This window comes from Amaranthus tricolor, chromosome 2 (assembly GCF_026212465.1).
Source record: "Amaranthus tricolor cultivar Red isolate AtriRed21 chromosome 2, ASM2621246v1, whole genome shotgun sequence".
Lineage (NCBI taxonomy): Eukaryota > Viridiplantae > Streptophyta > Magnoliopsida > Caryophyllales > Amaranthaceae > Amaranthus > Amaranthus tricolor.
This window is the reverse complement of record NC_080048.1, coordinates 30,083,133-30,099,819: the sequence shown is the minus strand read 5'-3', so window position 1 is coordinate 30,099,819 and position 16,687 is coordinate 30,083,133.

Sequence of the window (16,687 nt, the reverse complement as noted above, 5' to 3'; positions counted from 1 at the left end):
CCGTACACAGTCCGAGCCTTAAATTACGAACTTCATCCCTAAATGTCTTATGCAATCTGTCAATACTCTTTCACTCCGGAGAAACAGATGGACGTGTGAGCAAGTGGCCTTTCTTCACCCTATTTGCATGCCACCTCAAATTTAACGCATCTTTCTTTATAGAAAACAAGTGCTTGAATTTGGGCATTATTGGAAGATACCGCAATACCTTAGTCGGGGGCCCTTTAGCATCCCCTGCCTCTTTACGCTTGTAATGCGATAACCCACACCTAGGACACTCTTCTAAGTTCTCATTTTCATTTCGATACAATACACAATTTCGGACACGCATGAATCTTCTGATGCTCTAAGCCGAAAGGGCACATGAGCTTTTTGGCATAATATGTCGACTTTGGAAGTTCATTTCCCTCAGGAAGCATCTCACTTAATGCTCCTAATAACATTGTGAAAGTAGTGTCACTCCAACTGAACTTGGACTTAATGTTGGAAATTCTTAACACGGCTATTAGTTTGGTGCACTTTGTAGATGCATGGTACAAAGGCTTTTAGAAGCCTCTGTCATCAAGTGAAAGCACGAGGACGTAATTCTTAACTTATCCTAGACCCCCTCCATCGTCTCATCAACACGATCTACATCCTTATTGACATTCTCTTCATCTGTCTCATACCCATCAACATGATTTACTACATCCTCATTGACATCCACATTATTGACATCCTCAACAACACTTTTTTCTTTGTAAACTCCCTCCTCACCATGCTAAACCCAAACATGATATTGAGTCTTAAACCCACGTCGAAGTATGTGCTCCCTAAGGATATCAACACTATCTACCTTTGAACATTGCCACACTTGACACATAGGCAATAAAAACTAACTTCCCCCGTCCTAACTTGATGTTCAACGCTAATACTACAAAAATTCTAATATGCCATCCATAAATTCTAACGATTCAATGCTTCTATACATCCAAGAACGATCTATTGTCATCCTAAGTGTGATTAATTAATTAAATCAAAACAAAAGTAATTTTCACTTTTTAACATATATACTTATTTATACCAAACATATTTAACCCTAAAAATATATACTTATTTATACCAAATCTATTTAACCCTAAATATAAATACTTCATATTCTAATTCTATATAAGCACTACATTATTGTATTCCAAAACTAAAATCATTTAGAATAATTAACATTGTATACTTCATACTTCATATACTTCATATTCTAATTCTATATAACTAAACATATTCTAATTCTGTACTTCATACTTCAATATGAAGCACTACATTGTAAATAAAATCATATTCAAAATATGAATAATAAAATTGAATCATTTAACCCTAAAAATATATGTATTCTAATTCTAATAATTAAAGACATAAGTATAACAAAAACCTACATTTTTAACAAAATACAAAAATAATTAACAAATTAATAACATAAACTTGAAAAATGTAAAAGTCACAAATATTTGATATCTTTAGCACTAAATTACTAAATTATAAGTAAAACAATAAAAATATGAACTTACAAATTAACAACATAAGTAGAAATTACCTTGATTTCGTGGATTATGTAATATAATCTACAATGAAGAACAAAAACAAAATTAGTATAAAAAAATTAGCCCTAGTTTTCGTGTGTTTTGAACTTGTAAAAACTTAAAGATTTAAGAAATTAAAAAGAGAAATCATACATTAATTGCATTGGAGAATTTTAGTGGGTTTTGAAGATGAGCTTGAACAAAACAACAATGGGAGAATTTTCGTGGGTTTGAGAATATGATGAACAAGACAAGTTGAAGAAGAAGAAGAAGATGATAAAATTTGTGGGTTTGGGAAGATAAAGATGAAATAGCAACTGAAAGTTTGAAGATTCGAAGAGTAAAAAATTCGAAGGAAGATGAAACAGCGGCTGAAAGTTTGAAGATGAATGTTACGTTGTGCAGTCGTATGTAGGAAGCTTAATGCAAAAAAAAAAAAACAGTAGGCATGCAAGTTTATGAGGCAGGTTTTCTTAAATTTTTTTATAAGGTATATGCTGCGGTTTTATTAAGAACCACAACCATTAAGTGGTTGGACTTTGAAAAAAATGAAAGAGCAAAGCACATATGCTGCAGTTTTAAACCGCAGCCCTTAACGAGGTTATTTGCTGCGGTTCTAATAAAACCGCAGCCTTTATTATTATTTTTTTGCCTCGTTTTTTATCCTATTTTATGCTGCGTCTGTAAAAAATCGCAACATATGACGCGTAAGAGATGAAGTTTTTTCCATAAGTGAAATTCTATTTGAAAAAAACATATGAAAATGAAGGATTATTCTTTATGATCTCGACCTGTTTCCACTAGCTTTATAAAAATATATTTTTATTAGTCGTGATTCCCATATTTTTTTTCTACTAACTTTTTTTAATATTTATGGTCTTTACTTTTCCTCAATCAAATTTATTATTTAATAAAATAATATCTTTATTATTTAAAAGATTCTATTTTTTCAATATTCATGAGCCCGTGAACGTACAGAATTAAGAAGGTAAATAATAAGAAAATGTAAGTAGCCAAAATTAGATTTGAACAATAAGGAACCAAAATAGAAATACTTGGCTTAGATTCAAGAGATTTTATTGGCTAATTCTTAGTGACAAACTGACAGCACCTTTATTGGCTTAGGGTCAAGAAAATTTATTGGCTAATTTAATTACATAATTCTTCTGTCTAGTTAAATTTAATCCGTCCCACTTAATTTATATTATTTATATTTTTGATAATGATTTACCACTTTTTTTTAATTTTATCTACATATTTTAACACTCTTTTAATTTTATTCACACAATTCATTCTCTCTCTTCATTTATTAGTACTTTTTTTTCTTTTTCTTTTTCTTTGATTCAATTCTATCAAAGGATGAGTATAATCCTTGTCTCATTAAAATTGAATAAAGAAGAATGATATTTTTTTAAGAAAAAAGTTGATAATAATAATAATAAATAAAGAGAATATGAATTATATGAACGCACCTAAAGTTGAAATAAAATGTATGAAAAAAATTTAAAAAAAAATTAAATATTATTAAAAATAAAAATGAGAATAGATCAATTAGTAAATGATTCAGGACGGATGGAGTAGTGCAGAGTTCAGGGGAAGAAATGACTTGACAGTTGACAGGTACAAGGGTTCACTTTTACATCAATAGGGCTTGGGTTCTTAGGACTTGTTCATTCACGCCACAATAGCTTATCTCCTCTCCCAATATCATATGTGAAATTTGTACGGACACTCACATTTGAGATTGTATAAAAATTTTAAAATTTCCTATAGACATGCTCACCTATGATTAGTGTTAGCTAATAATCATTAGTTAGAAAGATAGGTGTAAATGTAACATTCAAAGAGTATGTTTAGGGATGGCATCGATTTGGTGTATTCTTTTTCTTGGATATTTCTACTTAAAGTATACATTTAAATGATTTTTTAGGATATTTTTAGATATTGATAATGAATAGTGCATGAAATTCTGCTTTACGGTTTAAATAAGGAATTAAGCTAAATTTATATGCTTCGTTTTAAATACAACCCTAAAAATAGTCATGAAACTAATAACTATTAATATTTGAGACTATAAAGTTAAATTGTTACATTAATTGCTCAAATATCTAAGCAATAACATTCCACTATAGAGGAATTAGTCCTAAAAATTGAGTCAATATTGACACGTGGGACGGTGCTATATAATTAAACTGTAGGCCGTGTTATGCGTGCTATTGTTTTTGAAATTCATGAGTTAAGATTAGTTAGTTGAGTCTTATCCTAATAATTTATGAGATGGTAATAGGGATGGTCATGGGGCGGGTCTAGAGCGGGTCTGGCCAGACCCGAACTCGGACCCTATTATTTTTTTTAGATCCAGACCCGGATCCGGACCCTAAGGGTCTAAAATTTTCAGACCCAGATCCGGACCCTATGGATCTGACGGGTCTAGGGTCCTTAATGGGTCTTATACAAAGTATATTTGATTTGTCAAAATTGAACCTTTTTTCGAGTCTTTTTGTATTTTTGTAAGCAACTTATTATCGTATTACAAACACTTGTTCGAGTCCATGAAATTCAAATACAAAATAATTACTACGTTTTTTAAACATTTTTTACATTTCTAAAATTAGTCGCACCTTGTTTGTAGAAACTACGTTAACCCTGACACTGTAATTTGCAAAGGAACTTCAAAATTTATGGGTCTATTTAGTAATGGCGTCTGGGAAATGCATATTGATTTCAGGATCCCTAGTAAATCTTAGTCCGCCATGAATCAATGTCAAGCTTCCAAATTTTCTTTAACTTGGTTCTGGCTTCTAAATTCTTCATTTCTTGTTGCTGTTTTACTAGGGTGTGGGGAAGACAACTCTGCTTATAAGAGTGTTGGAACTCTCAGTGCTTCAAACCTTAATTTGAAAGTTCAGGGTTTTCGTCTTCGAGGATGCTTTACTGGATTTGAGAATGAGAATGCGCCACTCCATTCATAATATCAGAAATTTAAAATATAAAATTTAAAAGTTTAGGGTCCGGGTCCGGGTCCGGGTCCGGGTCTTCACCTTTGGACCCGGACCCGGACCCATCAGAAATTTTTTAAATCCAGACCCGGATTCGGATCCGATGGGTCTCACAAATTAAGACCCAGACCCTTAAAAAAGGGACGGGTCCGGGGCGGGTCCAACAGGGTCTTGGACCCATGACCATCCCTAGTAATTAGTGGGGGATGAGAGTTCAATCACTTGACATATGAGCCTATTGTTTCCACTTCTTTTTATTTTAACAAAAAGTAGTTATATTTAGTTAGATATAAAAAAATGTCATATTTAAACTACAAGTGTACATGTAATATGTATAAATTAACCGTGTTCTATACACTTTTACTATTATACACAAATAAAAGTGGGAGTATAGTACAAGTGTACAACTAATTATTTAATTCCCAAAACTTCAAGTGTATGGAGTACATAAAAAAAGAAATACTGTCAATTATACGAGATATTTGATTATGTTCAACCTATTAGCTTTTTTACGCTTATCACAGTAATATTTTAATTAACTCAAAATAGCTCTAATTGTGTATAGTGAAAAATTATGAAAAGTTGATATTAATGATACTAGCATTGAGAAAAACCAATATACCTCATTTAACTGTGTTTAAACTTATAGAAAAAAATATAAAAGCAAATGATTGATAGCTGATAACTGATTATAATAGTTGATTTGACCAATTGATTTTATTGACTGAGTTGACCAGCTGATTTGAACCTGTTGCTATGAGCAGTTTGTTCAAAAACAGCTTATTCATATCAATAAATTGTTTCAATCAACTAATTCACCAAACAGTAGCACTAACTAGTTTGACCACCCACTAGCACTAGCTAGTTTGACCACCCAACCAGCTAGTTCATCAAATACTAGCACTAGCTAGTTCACCAAAATAATTATTTAATAAGCTAATTTGCCAAATACTTCATAAGTAAATAGTAACAAAAAGTAAAAACAGACAAAGTCAGGAGGGAGTACATAAAACAAGCGAATGAATGAAATTATAGAGAGTAAGTTGCCTTAAATTTGCCCAAATGTGGAATCTCATTATCTCAAAGTGGGCACTCTCATTTATAGCATTCTCTTTTCTTTGATTCCTTCTTCCAACCATTGGAGAATTTTCCTATGGTATTTGTGAAATCTCAAACAGCACAATATTTCAATAATAAAGTTTCAAAAATGCTAAAAAAACTAAGCTTTCTCTTATGACGCCCACTTAGGATAGTGGGCATTCTACTCAATTTCAAAGTCTCCAATCGATATGTTTGGTGAAAATTTTATACTCCTATTCTATCTCATTTATTTTTTTAAATTAATTTATTAATTATTTTTATCTTTTATTTTATTCATAATGTATGCACTAAATTATAGTCAATTGAAATCTTATTGTTTGATTCATAACAATATAAATTTTATTAATAGTATTAATTTTTTTTATTTTTAATTGTACAAAATAAAAAATATTTAAATTTAATATGTAAATTGAGAAATATGTAAAAGTAAATGAACCACTAATAATAAGATGGAGTATAAACCTTTTTGACACTTATTCAGAAATGTGATACTTAATTTGAATGACACGAGACTGGTTCTCATAATGTTTCCTTTATTGTAAAAACCTTTTTTAATTATTTATTGTATTTAACTATTTATGTATTTATTCTTGAAGTAATTTCTTTTTTAGAGTAAGATTCTTCTTTCTTTCTTTCCTTCTAGGGTTGGTCTATATTTCCCTTTCTTCCTTTTTTAAGTAATTGGCTTCATTGTTTTGTTCTAAAATTAGTAATTTTTATCACCTAAATAAGAAAAAGGAATTTTTGCTCTTATTCAAAACCCACATAATGTTATGGGTCCAATCCAATTGAAGTAAAATGTTTCTTGTTTTGGTCCATTCAGTTGGTCTATTTTTTATTACATTTTACTAGCTTGGATTAAATTTAATTTAGAGACTTAAGTTGTGACTTCCTCTAAAAGTTTTAGAGGGGTTATCTTGTGGTAAACATGTGACCAGGAGAGGTAGTGTAGTTTTTAAGAACAACACACACAAAATCGAGAGAAAAGTGAGGTTTTCATTTTCAGAGTTTTTATGGCAGACTTCAGTAATCTTTCCGTTGTCGAAAATTGTACCGTTGGAACATCCTCAAATTTTAGCAGTTTGTTCCTGACATCAAAAGCTTCATTTTGAACGGTTGGATCGTTGTTTGAGCTCTAGTTTGGTCAAAGTTGTCTCTGGACAGAAGTGCTGTTTTTGGGTGTTTTCTACTTCTCTTGCTCTCTAATTCCAATCTCTTATTGTTTATTGTTGTTGGTGGGCTGTAGATTGTTGTGAACTACATTGGGTTCATTTTACCCTCAATTTTTATCATCAATAAGAGAATATTAAGGGTGGACTCCTCAAGAGGTCCCGTGGTTTTTATCCTTCACATCGAACGAGTTTTCCACGTATAATTTGTGTGTGTTGCTTGCATCTTATTCCGCTTATTATTGATGCTTTGTGACTGAAATATTGCTGTCCATATTTCATATTCTTGTTGTGTGATATTTTGGGTTGATTGGTTTGGATATTTGAAGGATTGTCTCGAGTTGGTGATTTAGTGAGTGTCGTAGTGACCTCTCCCATTCCTTACACATAACTGGTTTCATCACTGTTACAATTATATTATCCCAATTTTTATTTTTTGCCACCCTTTCCATTTTATCGCCACCCCCTAATGAAATTACTAATTTGCCCCTAAACTTTAAAAAATTACGAATTTGCCACTGGACTTAAAACCTCTATAAAACACTTCAAACTCACTCAATAACACTCTTATCACTTCCAAAAACACAAAATCTACAAATAAAATTAATCGGAGCTAAAGCTTTGGAATTGAAGTCGTTAACAAAAACTCGAGGTAATTTATATTTTAATGTAATTCGAAAATTAAACAAAAAAAAATATCAGTCGCACAAAAAGTGCGACTGTGCCTAGGTCGAGTCGCACTTTTTGTGCGATTCAACTAGAGGTGATCATGGGCGGCCCGGCCCGTCGGCCCGGTTCGACCCGGCCCGAAAAAGTGAGGGTTTGGGTATCAAAATATGGCCGGATGGGCGGGTTTGGGTAGAAAATAAGTGGCCCGATTTTTTTTTGGGATGGGTTTGGGATTTGGTGTTTGGCCCGCGGGCCAGCCCGGCCCGGCCCGAAAAAGTGTGTGTTCATGATTTGTTCTCTTCTTTGCAAGTCAACAATAAACAAATACCCCAATAGGAATATTAAGCTCAACATCTAATATTGCACCTACATAATTCTTAGCCGCACTACTCTTCTGAGCATTGAGCATCTAATATTAAGCTTATTTTCCCATATGGCCATATCATATGAATTATATCATAAGCACAACCAATTAATTGTAATTTGTATAATATGTAATATGTAACAATTATTTGTTTATTTCAAGTATTTGTAATTTGTGTTTTAAATTATGTATAATATGCAACAATTGTATTTGTTTATTTTATTTATTTGTAATTTGTGTTTTTAATTATATATAAATAATATATAACATAGGCCCGCAAGCCCGCATAGTACGGGTTTGGGCAGGAACTTTTTGGCCCACGCTTCGGCCCGGACCGACCCGACCCGCATTAATGGGCAAATTTTTGCCTCTCAGCCCGGCCCGGTGTTTGATCACCTCTAGATTCAACATAGGTACAGTCGCACTTTTCGTTCGACTGATTTTTTTTTTTTTTTTTGAATTTCGAATGAATTTCTTTTGTTTAATTAATTTATTTTTTAAGTTATTTTTATTTAATAAATGTTGTAATAAATTATATTATGATAATGTTATTATAAGAAGTAGTTTTGAATTTAAATTCTAAATTCAAAAAAAAAAAATTTTATCAGTCGCACAAAAAGTGCGATGGTACCTAGGTCGAGTTGCACTTTTTGTGCGACTCAACCTAGGTACAATCGCACTTTTTGTACGACTATAATTATATATATATTATTTTTTTTTTGAATTTCGAATGAATTTTTTTTTTATTTCGATTGAATTTGTTTTGTTTAATTTATTTACTAAATGTTGTGATAAATTATTTTATTTTAATATATTATTATATTATGATAATGTTATTATAATAATTAGTTTTGAATTTAAATAATATATTTAAATATTTAATTATTTTTTAATATAATAATAATATATTAATTAAAAATTAGTTGTTAATTAATTTTTAATATAATAATTGTTAATAAAATTTTATTTTATTTGTTTATTAAATTTAAGTTGCTTCATTATTTATTAATATGATAATTGTTTATTTGTTTATATGTGTGAATTATTTTAGTTGTTAATAATTTATATGATTGTAAGTGTTTATTAAATTTACTTAAATGTTTATTAAATTAATATTGTACGTGTAATTAAAATGAAAATAACTTAATTTAATTTTTTATGCTTTTAATTTTTTATTAATAGTTTATTAAAATATAAAAAATTGTAGTAAATGGCTGGAAATCAAGGAAAAGGAAAAGGATTTTTTAGAGGGTTATTAAGCGGCAATAGTTCTAGGCCGAGTTTACTGAGAGGGGATCCCCATGAGAGGGGGGTTATGGGTTCTGCAAGGCGAGCCAGGTAGGAACAGGCGGCCAGACGCAGTCAGGCCCAACGTTCAACTACCCTAGACCATGTGCGTAGTCACTTTGAGCGCCAGAGTAGCCTGCGTACTCATACGGTCGGCTTAGGTGATGATGATACTGATTACCAAGTAATATTAAGAATATGACTATGATTTACGATAATAACCACTTCAATGAAATAACATATGCCAGATAGTGTGGTGTCCCAAGTTTCGTGCAAAATAAACGAGGTTTGAGCTACTTTATGCGGGAAAGTGCCAAAATAGCTTAAAATCCCATAAAATCGAAACTTACCAAGTAATATTAAGAATATGACTATGATTTACAATTCTAACAACTTCAACACAATAACATATACAAAATAAAGTTGTGGGCCATGTTTCGTGCAAAACTAACCAAGTTTGAGCTACTTTATACACGAAAGTGCCAAAATAGCTTAAAAACCCTTAAAATCGACACTTACCAAGTAATATTAAGAATATGACTATGATATACAACTCTAACCACTTCAGCACAATAAAATATATACCAAATAGTGTTGCGTGCCAAGTTTCGTGCAAAAAAAAACATGTTTGAGCTACTTTATGCGCGAAAGTGCCAAAAACGTTTAAAAACCCATAAAATCGCAACATAACACGTAATTTTAAGCATATGACTAAGATTTACAATTCTAACCACTTCAATACAATAACATATACCAAATAGTGTTGTGTGCCAAGTTTCTTGCAAAACAAACCAAGTTTGAGCTACTTTATGCGTGAAAGTTTCAAAATAGCTTAAACACCCATAACATCGCAACTTACCAAGTAATATTAAGAATATGACTACGATATACAATTCTAACCACTTCATCACATTTATATATACCAAATAGTGTTGTGTGCCAAGTTTCGTGCAAAACAAACTAAATTTGAGTTACTTTATACGCGAAACTGCAAAAATAGCAAAAAAAAAAGTCATAAAATCGCAACTTACCAAGTAATATTAAGAATATGACTATGATTTTCAAATCTAACCACTTCAACACAATAATATATACCAAATAGTGTTGTGTGCCATGTTTCGTGCAAAACAAACCAAGTTTGAGCTACTTTATACGCGAAAGTGCCAAAATAGCTTAAAAACCAATAAAATCGCAACCTACCAAGTAATATTAAGAATATGACTAAGATTTACAATTCTAACCACTTCAACGCAATAATATATACCAAACAGTATGGTGTGCCAAGTTTCGCGCAAAACAAACCAAGTTTGAGCTACTTTATGTGCGAAAGTTTCAAAATAGCTTAAACACCCATAACATCGCAACTTACAATGTAATATTAAGAATATGACTACGATATACAATTCTAACAACTTCATCACAATAATATATACCAAATAGTGTTGTGTGCCAAGTTTCGTGCAAAACAAACCAAATTTGAGCTACTTTATACGCGAAACTACCAAAATAGCTTAAAAGCCATAAAATCGCAACTTACCAAGTAATATTAAGAATATGACTATGATATACAATTCTAACCACTTCATCACAATAATATATACCAAATAGTGTTGTGTGCCAAGTTTCGTGCAAAACAAACCAAATTTGAGCTACTTTATACGCGAAACTGCCAAAATAGCAAAAAAAAGCCATAAAATCGCAACTTACCAAGTAATATTAAGAATATGACTATGATTTTCAAATCTAACCACTTCAACACAATAATATATACCAAATTGTGTTGTGTGCCAAGTTTCGTGCAAAACAAACCAAGTTTGAGCTACTTTATGCGCTAAAGTGCCAAAATAACTTAAAAACCCATAAAATCGCAACTTACCATAAGTAATATTAAGAATATGACTATGATTATAATTCTAACTACTTCAACCAATAATATATACCAAATAGTGTGGTGTGCCAAGTTTCGTGCAAAACAAACCAAGTTTGAGCTACTTTATGCATGAAAGTGCCGAAATAGCTTAAAACCCATAAAATCGCAACTTACCAAGTAATATTAAGAATATGACTATGATTTAAAATTCTAACCACTTCAACACAATAATATATACCAAATAGTGTTGTGTGCCAAGTTTCGTGCAAAACAAACCAAGTTTGAGCTACTTTATGCGCGAAAGTGCCAAAATAGCTTAAAAACCCATAAAATCGCAACTTACCAAGTAATATTAAGAATATGACTATGATTTACAATTCTAACCACTTCAACGCAATAATATAAACCAAATAGTGTGGTGTGCCAAATTTCGCGCAAAACAAACCACGTTTGAGCTACTATATGCGCGAAAGTTTCAAAATAGCTTAAAGACCCATAACATCGCAACTTACCAAGTAATATTAAAAATATGACTACGATATACAATTCTAACCACTTCATCACAATAATATATACCAAATAGTGTTGTGTGCCAAGTTTCGTGCAAAACAAACCAAATTTGAGCTACTTTATACGCAAAACTGCCAAAATAGCTTAAAAGCAATAAAATCGCAACTTACCAAGTAATATTAAGAATATGACTATGATATACAATTCTAACCACTTCAACACAATAATATATACCAAATACTCTTGTGTGCCAAGTTTAGTACAAAAAACCCAAGTTTGAGCTACTTTATGCGCAGAAGTGCCAAAAAACACTTAAAAACCCATAAAATCGCAACTTAACACGTAATTTCTAGCATATGACTATGATTTTCAATTCTAACCATTTCAAAAAAATAATATATACCAAATATTGTTGTGTGCGAAGTTTCGTGCAAAATAAACAAAGTTTGAGCTACTTGATGCACAAAAGTGCCAAAATAGCTTAAAAACCCATAAAATCGGAACTTACCAAGTAATATTAAGAATATGACTATGAATTATAATTCTAACCACTTCAACCAATAATATATACCAAATAGTGTGGTGTGCCAAGTTTCGTGCAAAACAAACCAAGTTTGAGCAACTTTATGCGCGAAAGTGCCAAAATAGCTTAAAATCAATAAAATCGCAACTTACCAAGTAATATTAAGAATATGACTATGATTTCAAATTCTAACCACTTCAACACAATAATATATACCAAATAGTGTTGTGTGCCAAGTTTCGTGCAAAACAAACCAAGTTTGAGCCACTTTGTGCGCGAAAGTGCCAAAATAGCTTAAAAACCCATAAAATCGCAACTTACCAAGTAATATTAAGAATATGACTAAGATATACAATTCTAACCATTTCAACACAATAATATATACCAAATAGTGTTGTGTGCGAAGTTTCGTGCAAAACAAACAAAGTTTGAGCTACTTGATGCACAAAAGTGCCAAAATAGCTTAAAAACCCATAAAATCGGAACTTACCAAGTAATATTAAGAATATGACTATGATTTATAATTCTAACCACTTCAACCAATAATATATACCAAATAGTGTGGTGTGCCAAGTTTCGTGCAAAACAAACCAAATTTGAGCTACTTTATGCGCGAAAGTGCCAAAATAGCTTAAAACCCATAAAATCGCAACTTACCAAGTAATATTAAGAATATGACTATGATTTAAAATTCTAACCACTTCAACACAATAATATATACCAAATAGTGTTGTGTGCCAAGTTTCGTGCAAAACAAACCAAGTTTGAGCTACTTTATGCGCGAAACTGCCAAAAACACTTGAAAACCCATAAAATCACAACTTAACACGTAATTTGTAGCATATGACTATGATTTTAAATTCTAACCATTCCAACACAATAATATATATAAAATAGTGTTGCGTGCCAAGTTTCGTGCAAAAAAAAACCAAATTTAAGCTACTTTATGCGCGAAAGTGCCAAAAACGCTTCAAAACACATAAAATCGAAACTTAACACGTAATTTTAAGCATATGACTAAGATTTACAATTCTAACCACTTCAACACAATAACATATACCAAATAGTATTGTGTGCCAAGTTTCATACAAATCAAACCAAGTTTGAGCGACTTTATGCGCGAAAGTGCCAAAATAGCTTAAAAACCTATAAAATCGCAACTTACCAAGTAATATTAAGAATATGACTATGATTTAAAATAATAACCACTTCAACGCAATAACATATTCCATGTAGTGGGGTGTCCCAAGTTTCGTGCAAAATAAACCAAGTTTGAGCTACTTTATGCGGGAAAGTGCCAAAATAGCTTAAAAACCCATAAAATCGCAACTTACCAAGTAATATTAAGAATATGACTGTGACTTACAATTCTAACCACTTCAACACAATAATATATACAAAATAATGTTGTGTGCCTAGTTTCGCGCAAAACAAACAAAGTTTGAGCTACTTTATGCGCGAAAGTTTCAAAATTGCTTAAAGACCCATAACATCGCAACTTACCAAGTAATATTAAGAATATGACTACGATATACAGTTCTAACAACTTCATTACAATAATATATACCAAATAGTGTTGTGTGCCAAGTTTCGTGCAAAACAAACCAAATTTGAGCTACTTTATACGCGAAACTGCCAAAATAGCTTAAAAGCCATAAAATCGCAACTTACCAAGTAATATTAAGAATATGACTGTGACTTACAATTCTAACCGCTTCAACACAATAATATATACAAAATAATGTTGTGTGCCTAGTTTCGCGCAAAACAAACCAAGTTTGAGCTACTTTATGCGCGAAAGTTTCAAAATTGCTTAAAGACCCATAACATCGCAACTTACCAAGTAATATTAAGAATATGACTACGATATACAGTTCTAACAACTTCATCCCAATAATATATACCAAATAGTGTTGTGTGCCAAGTTTCGTGCAAAACAAACCAAATTTGAGCTACTTTATACGCGAAACTGCCAAAATAGCTTAAAAGCCATAAAATCGCAACTTACCAAGTAATATTAAGAATCTGACTATGATATACAATTCTAACCACTTCAACACACTAATATATACCAAATAGTGTTGTGTGCTAAGTTTCGTACAAAACAAACCATGTTTGAGCTACTTTATGCACGAAAGTTACAAAATAGCTTAAAGACCCATAACATTGCAACTTACCAAGTAATATTAAGAATATGACTACGATATACAAATCTAACCACTTCATCACAATAATATATACCAAATAGTGTTGTGTGCAAAGTTTCGTGCAAAACAAAGTTTGGGCTACTTTATACGCGAAATTGCCAAAAACACTTAAAAACCCATAAATTCGCAACTTAACAAGTAATATTAAGAATATGAATATGATTTAAAATAATAACCACTTCATCTCAATAACATATGCCAGATAGTGTGGTGTCCCAAGTTTCGTGCAACATAAACAAGGTTTGAGCTACTTTATGCGGGAAAGTGCCAAAATAGCTTAAAAAACCATAAAATCGTAACTTACCAAGTAATATTAGGAATATGACTATGATTTACAATTCTAACCACTTCAACGCAATAATATATACCAAATAGTGGGGTGTGCCAATTTTCGTACAAAACAAACAAAGTTTGAGCTACTTTATGCGCGAAACTCCCAAAAACACTTAAAATCCCATAAAATCGCAACTTAACACGTAATTTTTTAGCATACGACTAAGATTTACAATTCTAACCACTTCAACACAATAATATATACCAAATAGTGTTGTGTGCCAAATTTCGTGCAAAGTAAACCAAGTTTGAGGTACTTTATGTGCGAAAGTTCCTAAATAGCTTAAAAACCCATATAATCGCAACTTACCAAGTAATATTAAGAATATGACTATGATTTTCATTTCTAACCACTTCAACATAATAATACATACCAAATACTTTTGTTTGCTAAGTTTCGTGCAAAACAAACTAAGTTTGAGCTACTCTATGCGCGAAAGTGTCAAAATAGCTTAAAAAACCCATAAAATCGCAGCTTACCATACAATATTAAGAATATGACTATGATTTTCAATTCTAACCACTTCAACGCAATAATATATACCAAATAGTGTGGTGTGCCAAGTTTCGTGCAAAATAAACTAAGTTTGAGCTACTTTATGCGCGAAAGTGCCAAAATAGCTTAGAAACCCATAAAATCGCAACTTACCAAGTAATATCAAGAATATGACAATGATTTAAAATTCTAACCACTTCAACACAATAATTATATGAAATTGAATCTTCAACATGATTAAAAGTAATCTAATTAATCTCAAGTTTTCACTTTATTAATCAATATCTAGTTTGAGACCTTATTAATATTAATCCTCAAAATTCTGTTTTATTAGCTAAACTAGTATGAATTTAACTTAAATATACCTCAGTCCTAAATAAATCTAAATCTCAAATTTCTGTTTTATTGAAAAGGTTAATAAAGATATTTAAACTTATGTTCATCGAACACAAATTCAATCATGGATTCAAATTCCATATAATTAATAAAATAAAATTATTTCGTAACTCGAATTAGGGTCAATCCCTTAATATTAAAAACAAAATCTACTCACTAAATATAATGATGAACATGATATTAACAATAAGTAAAATCCTATTTATAATGCTAAATATGATGGAAATAAGTAAATGAAGATAATTAAATAAATAACTAAAAGACAAGATTAAGAAAAGAACTAACTGAAACATAAAAAAAAAACATGGATTGCATGAAAATAATGAAAAGTTGCAATGGAAAGAAATAAAAACTAAGTTTCTAACTAAGAACTCAAAAACTAAGAGAATTCATTAAATTAAGGCCTGAAAACTGAAAATAAAAAACTCACTTATTTATACTTATGTCCATTTTGGAAAAAATCCCAAAAAGTAACTGCCATTTTTAAAAATAAATCAAACTGAAATAACTTAAATAAAAGAAGTTGTGAAGGAAACTGCCAGCACGCGACTTTCAGCGACAAGCAATAAGCCATTGCTTTTGAGGGGCGATTCGCCGCATACTCTCTGCCCTATTATATTGACTTTAGTTGATTGAAGACGAGTCGCAACTAATATGCAGCAATTCGTCGCATACTCTCTGATCTTTATTTGGCACAATAGTGACTTAGTAGCAAGTCGTGGCTTCTTGGGGCGGCTCGTCGCTTATCTTCTGATCTCATTTTTGCTAAGCGACGTGTCATGGCTTTTGATATAACTTAGCGACAACTCATTACTTTCTCCTTGGACCTTTTGAGCCAATTTTCTTCACTTTTATGAGCCTTAGGCTATTTTTCCAAACCTCCACCCTCTTATTACTCCCAAAAACCTGATAAAAACTTCAATTTTTACTTCAAATTTACATAAAATACAATGTTAATCATATTAGACAAAAATATGAAAACTAATATTAAAATCCACGAATAACACTAAAAAATCATCATAAAAGGAGTGTAAAATTATATAAAGAAGCGCAAATAACTGCACTTATCAAATACTTTTTACTTAGAATATAAAGTGGCAACCCCTAAAATGATAAAAGGCTATTTTTGTATTTAATGTACCGCTGCACAACAATGGAGAGTTACCACGTAAGAGGATGTAGTTGATTTTACAAAGAAATCTAGCTTTGA